We start from the raw sequence: 17020 nt of genomic DNA, 5'->3' as shown, positions 1-17020 counted from the left end.
CCATTTATTTCCCATGAATTGGGAGCATGAATGCAGTCCTGGGCTCTTGTGAAGTTTGTAACACATATGGCCTATTACATTTGGTTCTTACACACATTTAGCTACTTTGAGTTATATTATTTTCTATTTTGGTGGTAGTTAGATTTTGTTTTTTTATTTGTGATTCAGTGCCCCATCTATTTCTAAAAGAACTAGGAAGGAGTCATTTTGTAATACGAGATTGAATTCTGCTCTGGTGATTGGCAGGACGTTTTTTCCTAACGGTGACGCTGGCGATTTTAAAAGCTTCATTTTTGTCTTTGTCTTGAACAAGGAGCATTTTCCACCTTATTAACTCCTGAAAATCCCACTGGATGAATAATTTGGAATGGAAGAACTTAAGACCTTTTAGGGTGAGAAAAAAGAACAAATCTACAAAATTTCTTATGACTATTCTTTATGGTCACTAAAAATATTTGGCACGCTAAGTAAAATAGCCTATCTATGAAGGTTGGATATTTTAAAACAGAATAATGTGTATAAAATAATAATTTCTAAGAGGCACCTTCTCCACAGTCTCAAGAAGATACCTGTACATTTGTTTCGATTGTTTAGACTCACTCAGAGGCATTTATTCCCTTGTGTCTTTCTATGTCATTTTCAAAGTTGTTTTGATTTCATAACTCTAAGTTGACTCTTTTCTCCTGAATCATAGCATATTCCCTGAGAAATAGAGGAATTTAGTTGCTTAAAAAGGTAAAGATGTCTGAATAAAGTTAATTTAGTATAATATGATACAGCAAGCTGATTTTTATTAAATCCCAATAAAGACGATGAGTGTTACTTTACCCATGATAACGGCCATGGTCCAGCCCTCTTCAACCATGTAAGAATATAGATTTCTGGCCAGGGTTTATTTGGCATCGTCTTTCTTTAGCTCGCTTAGCTTAATTATACAAATATGAGAATCCAGTAAATGATGGAGACATTAAGAAGTTCAGAGGAAAGGGGAAATCACTGGACTCATAAAACCTTTAAGTGGATCTACATTATCTTTGAATTAAATATAACTCGGCAAAGACTTTTGTTGACCTTCACAATATGACCTCAATCATCATTTCCTCACATTCTTTTCCACTTCACCCACGTGCTTTGCATTGCCTTCTCAGTGGGGGATTGGATGACAGCAAGAAACTCCTAGTCTTTTTTAAGAAGAATATTTTTATTGAAAATGCAGCATGAATACAGAAGGCAACACAAATCAAATGCATGTCCTAATGCTCTGTATTAGAATCCCAGGGACGGGGGAGCCTGGTGGGCTGCGGTCTATTGGGTCACACAGAGTCGGACATGACTGAAGTGACTTAGCAGCAATGCTCTGTATATTTATATATTGTATGAAATATGTGGACATATATGTGTATATGTACTGCAAAAGTATTGTACACCAGCTGGGACAGGAAATAGAGTTTTGCTACCCCAGAATCCCTTCCCTGTGCCTCACCCAATCACAACCCTTTGAACCCCCCCATAAGTAACCATTATCCATTATAATAGTCACTTCATTATATTTTTAGAAACACATTTATCACCCAGTGGGTATCCACAAACACCATGTTTAGTCTTGGCCATTAAAAAAAATCGATATGCCTTTAAGTCTTTTTTAATCTGTAAAGTTCCCTTTTAATCCCTTTCATTTCCTTACAATTTATCTATTGAGGAACTTGGGCTCTTTGACCTATAGAGTTTCCCTGAGCCTGAGTTTTCCTGACTGTACACTCATAGTCCGTTAGACAAGTTATTCAGCCCTGGCTGTCCTGCAAATTGGCTGCTGGATCCAGAGACTGGGTCAGACTCCAGTCTGATCCTTTTGGCTCTACTGTAGGTGGTGTTTGACAAGGCTGCAATCGTAATTGAAGCCCAGATTGTTCCAGTTGAGCCAGTGGGGAGCCCTTTGAGTTGGGTCTTGAGTCCTTTGGTCATTGTCTTAAAAGCCTTTAACTTTCCTGCCCTCTGGTAATACAAGATGTTCCAGGTTCATCTTGTATATTTCCTGCCCTAGATCTGGAATCAGCCATTTTCTCCAAGAAGCTCTGGTTTCTTTAGGTGAGAAATGTTAGTCTTGAGTGCTAAGGATACTCCCTACTACTGAGTTTGTCATTGTTTCCTAACCCTTTGTAAAGGATAGGATTGGGAATCTCTATCAAAAACTCATAAAATGATAGAGATAGTTTGCAGTTTATCTTACTATATATTTTAAGAGCTTATGAATTCATATTGATACTCTAGTTCAAATGTGAGATTATAGAGTTTTATTTTACCTCTTCTGCATTACATTTATATATCCTTCCTTCCAGAAGAATGTTGGTTCTCAAAGGCACAGGGGGATAACAGAATTAGAATATCACATAATTAACTCATTTGTTTTATCCCAAATTATGTGCACAATAGTCTCAGGAAAATAGTGCTAAAACTAGGACCATTGTAGGTATTGTAAATTTTTTTTTTTTTTTTTTGCATATGGTACCCTTCATCCTTCTCTCATTTTTAAATAGTTATGCTATATCCACATTGTCAGAGCATAGTCAGTAGATACTCTGCTGTCTACTGCTTAGCCTCCTTCTAGCTAAATTCTGCAGCGAACTATATATTTTGATATTCACCACTAGTCCTTATGTTGTTGGCCTAATTGTTTTGATTGCCTGAAGCTCATTTTCTAGCATGTTCTTTTGAAAGGACTCTGCTGCTGCTAAGTCACTTCAGTCGTGTCCGACTCTATGCGACCCCATAGACGGCAGCCCACCAGGCTCCCCTGTCCCTGGGATTCTCCAGGCAAGAACACTGGAGTGGGTTGCCATTTCCTTCTCCATTGAAAGTACTCAGGGAGACAATATTTTTTCGGTTCTTGCCTATATCCAGGCCAGTTTGTTTGAACCTTTAATACTTGTAAATCAGTTTTGCTGGATATAAAATTATTTTCTTTTATTTAATATAGCAAATGGACAACTCTGATTTCTAATGGCCTAAAGCATTGCTTGTGTGCACGTGTGCTAAGTCACTTCAGTTGTCTCTGACTCTGTGACACTCTATGGACTGTAATCCACCAGGCTCTCCTGTCCATGGGATTGTCCAGGCAACAATACTGATGTGGGTTGCCATGCCCTTCTCCAGGGGATCGTCCTCAAATGGTAATTTAATTTTCTTAACACTGTATGTCACAGTGGTTTTTTGTCACAGTAATTTTGCCTAAAATTCCAAAGGATTTTATTAAACATGTCTTAGTATTGTTTTGGGGGGCCAATATTGGCAGATACATGTTATAAATTTTAATGTCATTTCAAGTTTTTTTATACTTTGGAAATTTTCTGGAGTTATGCTGCTGCTAAGTCACTTCAGTTGTGTCTGACTCTGTGCGACCCCATAGACCGCAGCCCACCGGGCTCCCCCATCCCTGGGATTCTCCAGGCAAGAACACTGGAGTGGGTTGCCATTTCCTCCTCCAATGCAGGAAAGTGAAAAGTGAAAGTGAAGTCGCTCAGTCGTGTCCAACTCCCAGCAACCCCATGGACTGCAGCCTTCCAGGCTCCTCCATCCATGGGATTTTCCAGGCAGGAGTACTGGAGTGGGGTGCCAGTGCCTTCTCCAAGTTATAGTTCTTAATATTTGTTATGTTTCCTTTGGTTCCATCTTCAGAATCTCTTGTTACCTGTATGTTCAATTTTCTTTGCTTATCTTTACTATTTGTCTCTTACTCTTCAGACTGTTGTATCTCTTTCTTTTTTAGCCTTCCTCCTTTTTACCTTTTATATTCATTAAGGAATTATTTGTTGTGTTTGTTTTTAGTTTAGCTGGCATTTATAATTTTTTTCCTTTTATTTCAGTTCTTTTCTGAGTCCTGTCACCATATTTATGAGTCCTTTAAACCTGATTGTGATGTTCTTTGTATTTTATATCCTTTCTTAATGTCTTCAAACTTCTTTTGAAATGATAGGTTATAGTTTTGATCTGTTTTGAGAGAATGTCTCTCCAGCATGCTTTTGTTGTGTTTAGGGATTTTTTTTCTGCTCCTTATTCTTTATTGTAATTATAATAACTTTGTATGAAATTTAACCTTGATACTTTTTCATTGTTTATTTTTATGTGAAATTAATTTTCGTGTCAGTTTAGAATGAAGTAGAGTTCAAGAAGTCTCACTAGCTTTATAAAGCTTTCTCTTCTGTGTGTGTGTGTGTACTGTTGGGGTTTTAAGAATATGGTAGATCACTTCTTAGGATCCCCTCCTGCTTTCCCCTCCTCTGCTTTGATCTAGACCTTCTCTTTCTTGCAGGTTTCTTATTCCATGCTGCTCAAGTTTATTGTCTTATGCAGTAGTGTCTCCTCAATGGGGATTGACTCTGGAAGAGGAACAGTTCATGGTTGACAGCTCGTGGGAATTAACCTGCTTTGTTCCTGTCAGTCCTACTTACTGTGGGGCTGTTGCACTTGGGTTTAAAAAAGGACGAAACTCCAGTGAGTAGTGTTGGGTGTTTGTAGGATTCCGCTCTCAGTCACATTAGTTATCATAGCCATTACTTCCTTCTTCCTGTCATCCACATGCCGATTCCATGTAGGATCTCAGTCCCATTAGTTATCACGCCTATTACTTCCTTCTTCCTGTCATCCATGTGCTGATTCCATGTAGGATCTCAGTCCCATTAGTTATCATGCCCATTACTTCCTTCTTCCTGTCATCCACGTGCCGAGTCCATGTAGGATCTGTGACTCTTCGTAGTTTGCCCCATTGAATTGTTTGAGATTTATGAGGAAATTACATCTCCTGGTTTTGTTGTCCATGGATTTAGGGTTTTTTGGTGTGTGTGCAGTTGTTCTATTTTTACAGCATTCAAAGGATTGAAAAACTGTGTTGCCATCGCTGCCAACATTTTTCTGGAATTCTCTCCCCAGCTTAGTTTAAATAGTGGCCCATATAATTAGTGGCATGTATATTACAAACAGCAGTCTAGGAAAAGGGATATGGCCAGCTCCCCCAGAAGAATCTACTTCTGTCCAAGCTAACTCACCCTGATAGGGTGGAACCCATAAATACAATGTCAACGGCACCATGTTCTAGGAAATGAAATTGCATTTATGGGTTCCACTGTATTGGAGTGAGTTAGCTTCCTTGGTGGCTCAGATAGAATCTGCCTGCCGTGCGGGAGACTCAAGTTCCATCCCTAGGTCAGGAAGATCCCCTGCAGAAGGAAATGGCAGCACACTCCAGTATTCTTGCCTGGAGAATCCCATGGACAGAGGAGCCTGACGGCTATAGTCCATGGGGTTGTGAAGAGCCTGATACAAGTGAGTGTCTAACACAAAAACAAAACAGATGGTATAGGAAACTTAGCTAGTCAGCCCAGAAATGGGTAGATGTCTTGCATAATTTTGGTTTTGTTTTGATATACATGCAGCTTTTCTTTCCTTCAGGAAGCATGAGTTTCTGTTTATACCTTGACTTCTTCCAGAATAAACATGGTTACTTATAAATATAAGCACAGTAGCAAAAGATAAAACATAATACTGTTTGGTTGAGCACATTAGTTAAAGTAGACTAACTGCAGAAACAAACATTCTGAACATCTTGGTGTCTTAAAGTATTTCTCACTAATGCCACCGTGGTCTCACCTGGATTGGAGGCTGGGGTGAGTTGGATACTCTGCTCCACGTAGTTATTCAGGGACCCAGACCATCTTCAAGTCACTCAGAGGCTGAAACCATGGAGGAGAGAGAATATAGAAATCTTACAGGAGGATGTTAGGGGTCAGTGATGTCATACATCATTTCTGCCCATATACCATAGGGCAGAGTTTATTCATGTATCTATATGCCAGGCAGGGAAGCTGGAAAAGGTAGTGTAACTGTGTGGAAGAAAACAGAAATGGGGTTTTGTGAGCCCAGGATCTTTCATGATGAGGAAATGGGGAAAGAGAAGAATAAGGAATAATTTATCAGGGTAGAGTGGCCTTTAAGCCAGAAAAGAATTGTATAAAGACCTGCATATGGGGAAGAGTAGCTTGGCTTAAGAAACTTGAAAGGATTCTGGTAAACTTGGAGCGTCAGACGAAGTCAGAAAAGGAGCCTGCACTGGCCTCTTAAGAAGGGCTTGCCTGTGGCCTAAGGATTCTAAACCTTACCCTGCATGAGAAACGGAGCTGTTGGTGATTTCTAAGCAAGGAAGTGCCATAATCGAGTTTGTGATTTTGAAAGAGAATTCTGGCCCCCAGCTATTACCAGACATGTCTCTGAAATGGAAGAGGAAACTGATTCTGAACCTTTCTCGATCATGGGCCTAGTGCTATAACCCAGGGAAAACTGAATTCACCTCTGCCTGAGCCCGTCTAAATCATGCTTACTTGGTAGGCTTCCATTAACGTGCTACAGTCACAACAGGGCCCGCAGTGAGTTCTATAAATTCAGATTGGAAATGTAATTTCAGATCTCACCGGGCCTGTGTTGTTTCAGTGATATTATAATCAATGACGGTAGCTCTCTTTGAAGCTCATAAAGTGACCTCTTTTGACATTGATTTCTCATGTGTTTTTTTTTCGCTGACCTTTCCTCACCTCCTATGTCTCTTGATTTGCTAAGGCATCGTATTTTATTGCCAGGCACCCTTATAATAACCACCGTGGCCATACATTTCGCTTTGTTCAGATCATTACTACCTAAATAGACACTGCTGTGGCGAGATCTAGTCCTGGGAACTGGTGTTGCAATGCTGTTAGAAGGGGATGGTTTTTCTTCTTTTAGAAGATACCACAGTGAGCTGCTGAGTAGTCTTCTTTGCTTTGAGTGGAGTCTAGGAAGATTACTATGTGTATTTTCTCCTTTCTTGTGGGTAGAACACCAAATGGAGAAAAGCAGAGAAAATGACTATGAGTATCAAACCTCACATGGACATTTCCATGACATTACCACATCTTGCTTGAAGTCCATAGGATTTAAATAGGAAGGCAAATAAAACCAGCATCTTCCTTAGAGAAGTGCACGGTGTGTCTGGCATTTCTGCTCCCCCAGCATGACCTTTAGAAGAGGATGTGATCAATCACCTATGGAATCATCTCTAGTCTGGCTGTCAAGGTCCTGGAGGTAGAAATGGAGGGATTTCAAGGCAAGCGCCTGAAATGGCTGAGTGCAGACTTATTAGAGAAATACTCATATGGTTTTTTCAGTAGCTTCCAGAAGGTTCCCAAGCACCTGATATATGATGGACTTTCTCATTTTGGGCATCTGCGATCTTTGCCGAGCTCAACATTCCAGGGAGGTTACTTTTTTTTTTTTCTTTGTTTCAGAGTTCAAAACTGAACATGTCAGCAGCAAGCAGCCACCCAGCTTTGTAAGGAATGCCACGCTGACAGCTTCCCAGATGCCGAGGAATCGGCCGAGCCTTTCTTGTAAAGCAGCACTGTCCACAGGAGCCTTAGTGCCACTGGGACCCACCATGGACTTATCATATACCCTTGCCCCTGGAAAAATGTGCCAACCCCTCCTTCTCATGTTGCCCGACGTCTGGTGCTAACAACCATGACACTGGCACTTGGATAGCTCTTGAAAGAATCCAAAGGGCCTCTTCTTCAGTACTGTCAGAGTGAAAAAAGGAAACCAAACGAGCACCATAAAAGGCCATTCATTTGCTGATCATGCCAGTCAGATTGTTAGGAATGAAAGAAATGATTTGGGGAGCACATATCGAAGTTTTAATATTTATTCTTGAATAAGTCTATTGAGGTCTGATGCCTAGAATAAGAATCACATATACTATTTTTCTATAGCATCTGATGGGTATTTTGGGGCAACTGTTTTTAAAATATGTAACTTTAATATGATTAAAGAAGAAGGAAGGAAGATGAAAGCAAAGTACCTCTTGATTTCCATGTTCACCTTCAGAGGGGCCTATTTGTTTTCATCAGAACTTCTGTAATATGTGAGAGCTGTCTTAGTGATTAAGGATGGTTAGTCCACGGACTCTGGCTAGAAAATATAAGATTCCTTAACCAACTGCCCTAGATTGCCTAGATAAACCTTTTAAGGAACGCCCTGCTGTGGTTAACTATCTTGTCAACCAGATTACAGTCCTCATTACGCCCACCCCAATGAGAAGGTAGAGACTGTTCTCTTCTAAAAGTGTGTTTTTGGTCACAGACTTCACTTGCCGCTTAATCTAGAAATGTCTGGAAACGTTCTGTCAGGTCAAGGGGAGCTTCTAGTTTGTTTGACACACTCCTGGATCTATTGTTAGAAATGTTCTTACACACCTGGTTCTGACCATCTCGATCTCTCTTAGATTATTTTAGAAAGATGGGCAGTGGGACCTAATGCCATTCTAACATGAATGTAATATATGGTTATTACTCAAGATGTAACCAGGAATTCATTTGGAATAATTTACAGAGGGTGATGGCTTTGATGCTGATGTGTTCAGTCACTGTGAAATTTGCCCCAGCATCCGCTTCAGGGTTACCCCACGTGCCTCTGGATACTAGCAGGTTATCGTCTATACCAAATCTTAAAGTCCATCTCTTTTGAATCACCGCAGTTCCTTGTGTGGCACTTCCTCCGAAGTGACATTAACACTTTTGTCAGTTTCAGAATTCAGTCTCAAAATCTAAGGTCTATTTATGTTTGGCATCCTCTGTATGTCTTCCTGGGCAGCTTGAAATAAGTCTGATGGGAAAGTTGATTCAAAAATGGTCTCGCTGCTCTTGCTGTTGTGTTTTCACAGTACTTTTGAGCACTTTAATAATGGGAAACAAGACTCCTGACGGGTCCAGTTGCTTTTGAATAGGACCTCTCGGCCGTTTAAAAGCATAGTCGACGTGTAACCCAGTTATCTTGTCTCTCAGGGAAACTCCTATCCCATATGCCTCTTCACCGTCGTGTGCCTCTTAATAGAGAAAATGGCCCAGTGGCTGGTCCAGAGACTTAAGGATGGCCCAGGCCGTGGGCACACATTCACTCGTGATCATTGCCCTTTTAATTTGAGGCTCTGGCAGATGGAAAATTATTTGGATGTTGCAGTAACAGCAAAAATAATGTTGGCGTCCTCTGAGCATTTGCCTGGAGAAGCCCAAGAAGCCTGTTTCTTATAATTAGAAGGTGCGTGTGAACTTGAGATGTAGCAGAATTAGCCATTGTAAGCATGAACTGATTCACCTTTTCCAAGTGACAAGTGAAGAATAAGCCTAAGGTTGCCTGGAGCTTTCTTCAGGATAATACCCAAAGGGAAACCCTTGTAGGTTCAAGCCCAGAATTATCAAATGACCCAGTCTTTCCCATCCATCACTCCCCTCCTTATCCACTCTTTTCTGTCTTGTCTCAGAACCACCTAAGGACATAGAAACTGCTGACTTCAGCTTCTTGGCCAATGCATAGGTCTTAGATCCTGGATGTGAAATGAGGAGGAAAAAGTCTTTCACAAAACCTTTCTTCCAGGATTTCATTTTTTTCCTTTGTCAGCCTGTGTGCACACCTGAAAAAAATTTTTTTCTCTTTCTGTCTTGAAGTCTGCTCTGTTCACTGATTCTTCCTCACACCTGGCTATTTCTAAACCTGACGGCCAAAGCAATGTTCCATGGCCTGAGCAGTCATTTTAAATGGCACTATTTTTACCCTTTGGAGCCCTAGAAAGATCTTCTAAAAGGAGACACAGACACTCAAGTCCTAGTGACATAGCAAGTGAGCTATTGTTACCAACAAGGCTTCTTGGCCTGCTTAATCAATAGAAATTGATAAGAGACCAGAAAAGAAGGTCAGGGAAGGTTTTACTGGGGCATTCGTTTAGCAGTGGGGAGCAAAATCAAGTAAGGGGTTCCCTTGCTAGATCCCCAAGGTAGGGGGGGGATGAGCTGGTTCTTTCCACAGGGTGAGGGTAGGGGGATGTTCAGGGGGTGGGCTGAGGGGTGGCTTAGGTTGGTTGCCCCATGGCTTGCCCACCCCTTTGGTGGTGTTGAATGCAGGCCTGATCTGTCCCCTACATTTGCTCCCAGTGCCTTGTATCTGCTCCCAGCTCTTCAGAAGTAGCAGTTGGGTTTTTGGTCTTTTTGTATCTTGTTCATAATTTGCGGCGATTCCACAGATACGCAATTATTCTTAGTCCCTTACAGTTTCTTCGTATTTTGTTGCTGGAGGAGATGTTTGCTCAGGTGCGAGCACCGCAGCAAAGGGTCCCAGGTGCTGGCTCGTCTCCCTATGACTTTCTCCGGGCTTCTTGATTATTAGTTTAATGATTGATTTATTTTGATGGTGGTCCCATCAGCTGGGACCATTTATTATCAAGCAAATTGAGGCAAAGGCAGTGGCTAAAAGAACAGAGGAGAAGAGGTGACTAATGGACCCACATCTAGGTTAGGACAGTAGATAACCTGGATCGCCTTCTGCCCTGGAGATGCTGCTTCTCCACACATTAGGCCAGTCTGACACCTCTGGTTTTAGGAGCCTGTCATTTTCTCCTTTGATTGGCAATCACCACCTCTCTGTGGAGTTTCTCTGAGCAGAGGAGCTGCTTGGCTTTCCTGTAGATGAGGAACCATTCACATGTGGAATGTCTGCCCCCGCTCTGTTATTTGCACTTGAGTGGTCCCCAGATGACCTGTGACACCAGATGATAAAGTTGCCCAGGATATGTGGTCTATCCCATCTAATAGGAAATGACAGAGTCTTGCTGGGGAAGGGCTATGATTTGGGCATGATCTTTCCCATGTGTAACCAAGTTTTTGTTGGATCACATCTAGTTTTACTACTTCAGCAACTTCTCTGGGCCAGAGAATCCATTTATCAAGCTGTGTTGCCAGAAGTTCTTCTTCACGCCATGTCCCCTCTCCCCCCGACTGAGATATCTTGGCAAATCACTGCAGATGATCCTTGGGGTCCAGGTCAGAGGAGCACATAGGTAAGACAGCCTCCTAATAAAGTTCTTTGACATCTCACCTATTAAGTTCCCTTGAATGGAGTTGAAGCACATCTGACTTAATGATGAAGTTTGCTCCATGTAGAAGATGCCACAAATCTTCTGATGGGAAGTTTTCACATATTTCTGTTGTTCTTTGTAGACTTACTTGCTCAAAATGATGCAATCTCTTTCCTGGAACATACAGTCTTTCCAAATGAGAGCAGAGAAGACCTTTTCCTTTCCACAGAGTCTTCCCAAATGGGAGCACAGAAGACCAGCTTTCACTTTCTTTTCTACTCTATTCTGGCTCAATTTCTTTTCTTGTGGCCTCTTTCTTCTGGTTCCCAGAATAGCTTATGTTGAATTCTCATCAGCGGCACTGGCTGTTCCCCCTGGATTAGAACCAGCTCTGGTGCAGCCTGTGGCAGAAGAGGGTGCTTGGAGCTCAGGCTGTGTCTATGGGCTTAAGAATTGCAGGGAGGGCACAGGGCAGCAGGAAGATCGTGAGTGCCCAACATGGGGCAGACTTCTTAATGTACCCCCTATCTTCTTGAAGGCGCCAATGGATGCATCTGTTGTTCTTTATTTTTTTTCTCCTATGCTGTCTTACTGTTTTATCACCTCCTCAGAAGATATTCAGGTTTCTTTCCATGATCGGAATCGTATTTCTCCTCTTTTCCAAGAAGCCTTATTCACTTCCTTCTTTGGTCTCCATAGAGACATGCTTCTTGGTTCTGTGAATCCCCTGTTTTAGCACTTTCTTGCAGGTACTTATTCTATGAGATGAAAGATGCCTGGTTATAGAGGACTTATTGGCCACATTAAGGATTTTGATCACTGTCGAATGGGCAAGGAAAGCTTATGGTCTAATTAAATATGCGTTGTCAAAAAAGAAAAACACACACACACACAAAACACTCTGGCTTCAAGTTGGAAGCACATAAGAGGATGGCCAGAGTGTGTTGCAGGGAGGGAAATTTACTCACACTTAGGTACCTACTCTAGTGTGTAGCACAAAATGCATGATGACCCAGTCTCTTCCAGTTTTCAATCATTTTCTTTCCTTTGAAACGGTCCCTTTTGGGTCACTGCTCAGAGTTACCCACCCAGTCTCCTTCTCCCCAGGATGGCAGTGGCGCCACGGGAGAGCTTGCGGTGCCTCGGACAGTGGTGCAGTGGTATCTGTGTAGAGGTTTTGGGGCAGCTCTCCGGGTGCTCACTACTGCCCTCTGCAGGAAAGGTGGCTCACCACCTGTCTGGTCCCTTCTGCCCTGCCTCCATTGGCTGCTGAACTCTGGACCTGATGAACTCACTCGCTGCTGTGTTTCAGCTTGGTCTGGGTCTGAGGAGCCTTTTCTCTGCTTCTCTCACACCTGAGCTCTCTTGTTGCTTCTTGACTGTTTGAAGTCTGGCTCTGTGTCACACCTGGATGCTAGTGTGATGCCCACCCCTCCCAGCCCTGGTGCAACATTATCAGCGCTGGTTTATGTCCCCACACAGAGAACACAGGACTTTCTGCGTCCTTCTGAACTATGCTAAAGACAATGGGGCTATGAGGGAGCTCGACTCAGGCTTTCTCTCTCCTCATCCCTGTCCTCTACCCCCGACCTTTATTCTGCTGAGTATGCTCTAGGTTGGGAGCTGGGGAGCACCTATTAAGATGTTTCTGGACAGGAAGTGGAGGAAGAAACCTCTTACGTGTCTACCTGCTTGAGCACTGCAACCCAGAGAAGTGGGTCAGGATCGCTTCCATGGTCTGCTCCTGCTGCCTCCGCCTGTCCTCTTCCTCTACACCCTGGGCTGGAAGGGTGGGCTAGTTTATTTCTCAAACCCCATTTTTGTCGTCTCTCTCTCTCAGCCTATTGTCAAAGACTAAAATTCAGTGTCAAAGTGAAAGATCTTATTAGTAAATTGATAATTTCCTTTCTTGCTCTCTATAAAGTTCAGTTTAGAGGCATCTGTCAAGGTACAGAGGTCAGGGAAGTCAGCTTTGACACTCAAAGCTGAGCAGTGTGTTATTGGTCATTCTCATCGAGTTGCCCCCACTGGAAAAATAATCCTCACGGTTCAGCTGTGGAAATGGATAAGTGCAAAGGATTGTGATGAACTGCATCAACTGAGCATTTTTAAAATGTCCTCCTTGTTAAAATTAGGACAATGGTCTGCTAAGAGAGATATTTGTAACTTGGACTTGGATGATGACAATGAGAATGGAAAGAAATTAATGTTTAAGGAAATATCTAGATAGTAGGATCAGCAGTATTTACTGTTTGATTAAACAAGGTGAATTGATCAAATGTGAGGCTCTCAGGTTTCTGGTTTGCATGGTGATGCCATTTACAAGACCTGGAAGACTGGAAAAAGAATCGTTTGTGGGGGGACTAGTCCACTTTTGGACATGGTGAATTTGAAGTTCCAGTGAGACTTCCAAGTGAAGCTATGTGGTTATCAGATGCAAGATGTAGAGATTTATTGCTCAAAAAAGGATATTTTCTAGGAAGTAATATCCTCATTATAAGATTGGTTGATGTGTTTGACGTTTGAAGAGTGATGACTAGCTTAATCAAGCTTCCCAGATGGCATTAGTGGTTAAGAACCCACCTGCCAATGCAGGAGACAAGAGACATGGGTTGGATGCTTGGGTCGGGAAGATCCCCTGGAGGAGAGGATGGCAACCTACTCCAGTGTTTTTGCCTGAAGAATCCAATGGACAGAGGAGCCTGGTGGGCCACAGTCGATAGGGTTGCAAAGAATTGGACATGACTGAAGTGACTTAACATGCACGCACGCACGCACGCACGAATAGCTTAATCAAATGATAGTCTGATGCAACCATCTCACTATAAGCAGAGGTTTACCAGAGAGATCAGATGAGAAATAAGTCTGTTGGCTAATATTCTCTCTCCCATGGTATATCCCATGGTTCATCACTCTGCCTCCTTTTCTGAAAGACATTTACATGTTAATATATTCAAACAGTTTACAACTAAGGAATAAATACCTTGTTTAATCAAACAGTAAATACTGCTGATCCTACTATCTAGATATTTTCTTAACCGTTAATTTCTCTCCATTCTCATTGTCATCACCCAAGTCCAAGTTACAAATATCTCTCTTAGCAGACCATTGTCCTAATTTTAACAAGGAGGACATTTTAAAAATACTCAGTTGATGCAGTTCATCATAATCCTTTGCACTTATCCATTTCCACAGCTGAACCATGAGGATTATTTTTCCAGTGGGGGCAGCTCGATGAGAATGACCAAGAACACACTGCTCAGCTTCCTTCCCAACTAAGGAATAATTTTGTCTCTTTCCAATGATGTCGCCGATCTCAGTTCTGTTGCTCTCAAGATTTTACTCTCAAAAATCAATGTTATTCCTATCATTGCCATATTCCCAAATTGCTTGTGAAAGTGTTGATAAGTGATGAAGCTAGAAATGTGGGAGGAGCTAATACCTAGAAGTTTGGACTTTATCCTAAAGTAGGTAATGGAGAACTATCAAGGGCTGTAAGACAAGGAACGAGTGATATAATTGGGGTGGGCTTGGCTTAGAATGACTTCCTTTATCTAATGCCAGCAAGTTGATTCATTTGTTCACTTCACCACCTACTTTTAAAATTAATTTTTATGGCAGTGTAGTTGATTTACAATGTTGTGTTAGTTTCTGTTTCACAGCAAAGTGAATCAGCTATACGAATACATATAGCCACTCTTTTTTAGGTTCTTTTCCCGTATAATTCATTACAGAGTATTGAATAGAGCTCCCTATGCTATACAGTAGGTTCTTATTAGTTATCTGTTTTATATGTATCATGTATATGTCAATCCCAATCTCCCAGTTTATCCCTGCCACCTTGGTAACCATAAGTTTATTTTCTACATCAACGCCTCTATTTCCATTTTGTGAATATGTTCATTTGTACCATTTTTTTTTAGATCCTACATGTAAGTGATATCATATGATATTTGCCTTTCTCTGAGTTGCTCCACGCAGTATAATACCAATTTTTTATCATCTCTTTGTATAAGGTACCGTGCTGAGTGATATGTGGATATAAAATTATAAGGTAAAAATAACATGTCTTCAGTTATGAGGCTAGTATCCATTTTGGATATAGGTAGAAGAAGTTAGCACTAATTTTAAGTCTGATTTATAAAAGAAAGCACAGCATAAGATGTCAGTGGTTCCTGACATAGATCCTTTCATTAAAGACATGACGTAACCCTTTTAGGTCCCAACAAGCTCTGTAGACGCTACCTTTTTCAATTCTGGAAGTAACAGCTTACTTGCTTTTGTGTTCATCTTGTCATTTAGCTGAATTATTTTCATTTTCTTCAGATCCCTAATGAAATATAAGAATTGTGTATTTTGATTTTATTTTTAAATACAAAATAAATTGGAGAAGCAAACATATCAGAGACCTTTGTGTGATAATGACATATTTTAAAAGAAACCCAACAGTGTAGGAGAGGGCATCTCTGTGGGAAAGTGGCAAAGGGACTTTTTTAGGGTTGTATTTTAACATCTCTGACCAGTTGGGTGAAAACTGTTTTGAAGATGTATTACATTTCCTGATCAAATGGAAAAAAATGACACCTGCCATCGTATCTAGGAAACGCCTGGCTAACATGGCCAAGAGCCACACTTCTTCCCACATGGCCTTGCTGAGAAAACCTTCCAACAGGCCATCCTTGGCAACTGGGGCAGCCTCGTGTCTCCTCGTGGAGACGGGCCATCTCAGAAGATTAGGGCAAGCTCTAGATGTGTCATTATTTTCCCTTGGAACTTCCCCAGTGTAGTTAATGGGTGATCTTTTCTTTGTAATATTTAACCTAGCAGTTCCCTCTTTTCTGCCACTTTTGATGCCTGAGTCAACTTTGTAGATACTTACACTTTAAATATATGAGTCAGGAGGGTTTGTTGAAACAGGGTTACACTAGTTTCTATAGAATGAACGTTAAGGGTCATGTCCATAGTTTCCTGGGTTTTGGGTTTCCTGTAACCCGGTATTATTTTTTGTTGTTTTTCCAGTTCTGCAAGGGTTAATTTTATTTGCCACTGTTCATGTTTGATGTGAATCCTCCTATATTAATGTGGTTTTTGAAATGAAAAATCCCTCCATGCACAAAGAATGCTGTGGATAGTTTTGCATTTGCAAATAAAGCCCTAACAAATGCTCATTTAAAAAAATATATTTTCCCAGCTGAGCACATTAAGGCTATATGCTGCATCTTTGTATTCACTTCAATAAACCAGGTGTGCTTCTGGAGATTAGCTATTTTTTATAAAGAATGATTTTGAAATAAATGACAATGGGCTCATTTCTCTTTATGCTGAGGATAACATTAAAGGAAAACTGCCGTGATTAGTTTTAATATCTCAGATAGCTTAATGAGTACTTACTAAAAATGTGAGTGTGTGTGTGTGAGCACACAAGCACAGAAGGTAGATGTATGTGTACACATGTGCCTGAATAATTTTCTAACATCTTAAGTAATACCTGTCAGGGATTTTAATAACCCAGTGCTGATGAATTATTCTAGTGGCTGTTTTTGCTGAGGGTTTCGGCAAGAAGTCCATTTTCCCGTGGAGTTGCTTTTTTTTTTTTTTTTAAGTACCAGTCAAAAAATATGAAACTGGAATAGGATTTTATGTGTCAGTTACAGTCCATGATTGTGTGCCTCTTCATGAGTTACCTGGAGCTCTTTTACATCTTAAGTTTCACCTGTAACCTGAGTTAGAGGTCAGAATGAGGATGTGAGATATTTGGCTTAGGTTTGGAATACTTAGTATGTGGATTTCATTAGGGACCAGTAAGAGATAAATTGAGGGCATCCCAGGTGGCTCAGTGGTAAAGAATCTACCTGCCAGTGCTGGAGATGCAGGTTTGATCCCTGGATCAGGAAGATCCCCTGGAGTAGGAAATAGCACCCCACTCCAATATTCTTGCTTGGAGAATCCCATGGACAGAGGAGGCTGGAGAGCTACAGTCCATGAAGTTGCAAAGAGTTGGACCTGACTGGGCACACACATAAGAGATAGATTAAAGATTTCCAGGAAGGGGCCACATTAATGTGTATAGAATGAACTTGGAAGGGAATGATATTGTGA

At 41.3% G+C, this 17020-nt stretch overlaps 1 protein-coding gene across 2 annotated transcripts in view; it reads left to right on the top strand.

Annotated features, from left to right (window-relative positions):
- ESRRG (estrogen related receptor gamma) overlaps positions 1–17020 on the top strand; it is a 652137-nt gene that overhangs the window by 28137 nt on the left and 606980 nt on the right. The gene's annotated exons all lie outside the window — the stretch shown is intronic.

This window comes from Bos indicus x Bos taurus, chromosome 16 (genome assembly GCF_003369695.1).
Source record: "Bos indicus x Bos taurus breed Angus x Brahman F1 hybrid chromosome 16, Bos_hybrid_MaternalHap_v2.0, whole genome shotgun sequence".
Taxonomy (NCBI): Eukaryota; Metazoa; Chordata; class Mammalia; order Artiodactyla; family Bovidae; genus Bos; species Bos indicus x Bos taurus.
Note: the sequence above shows the minus strand (reverse complement) of the source record. Positions and strands in the feature narration are given on the sequence as shown.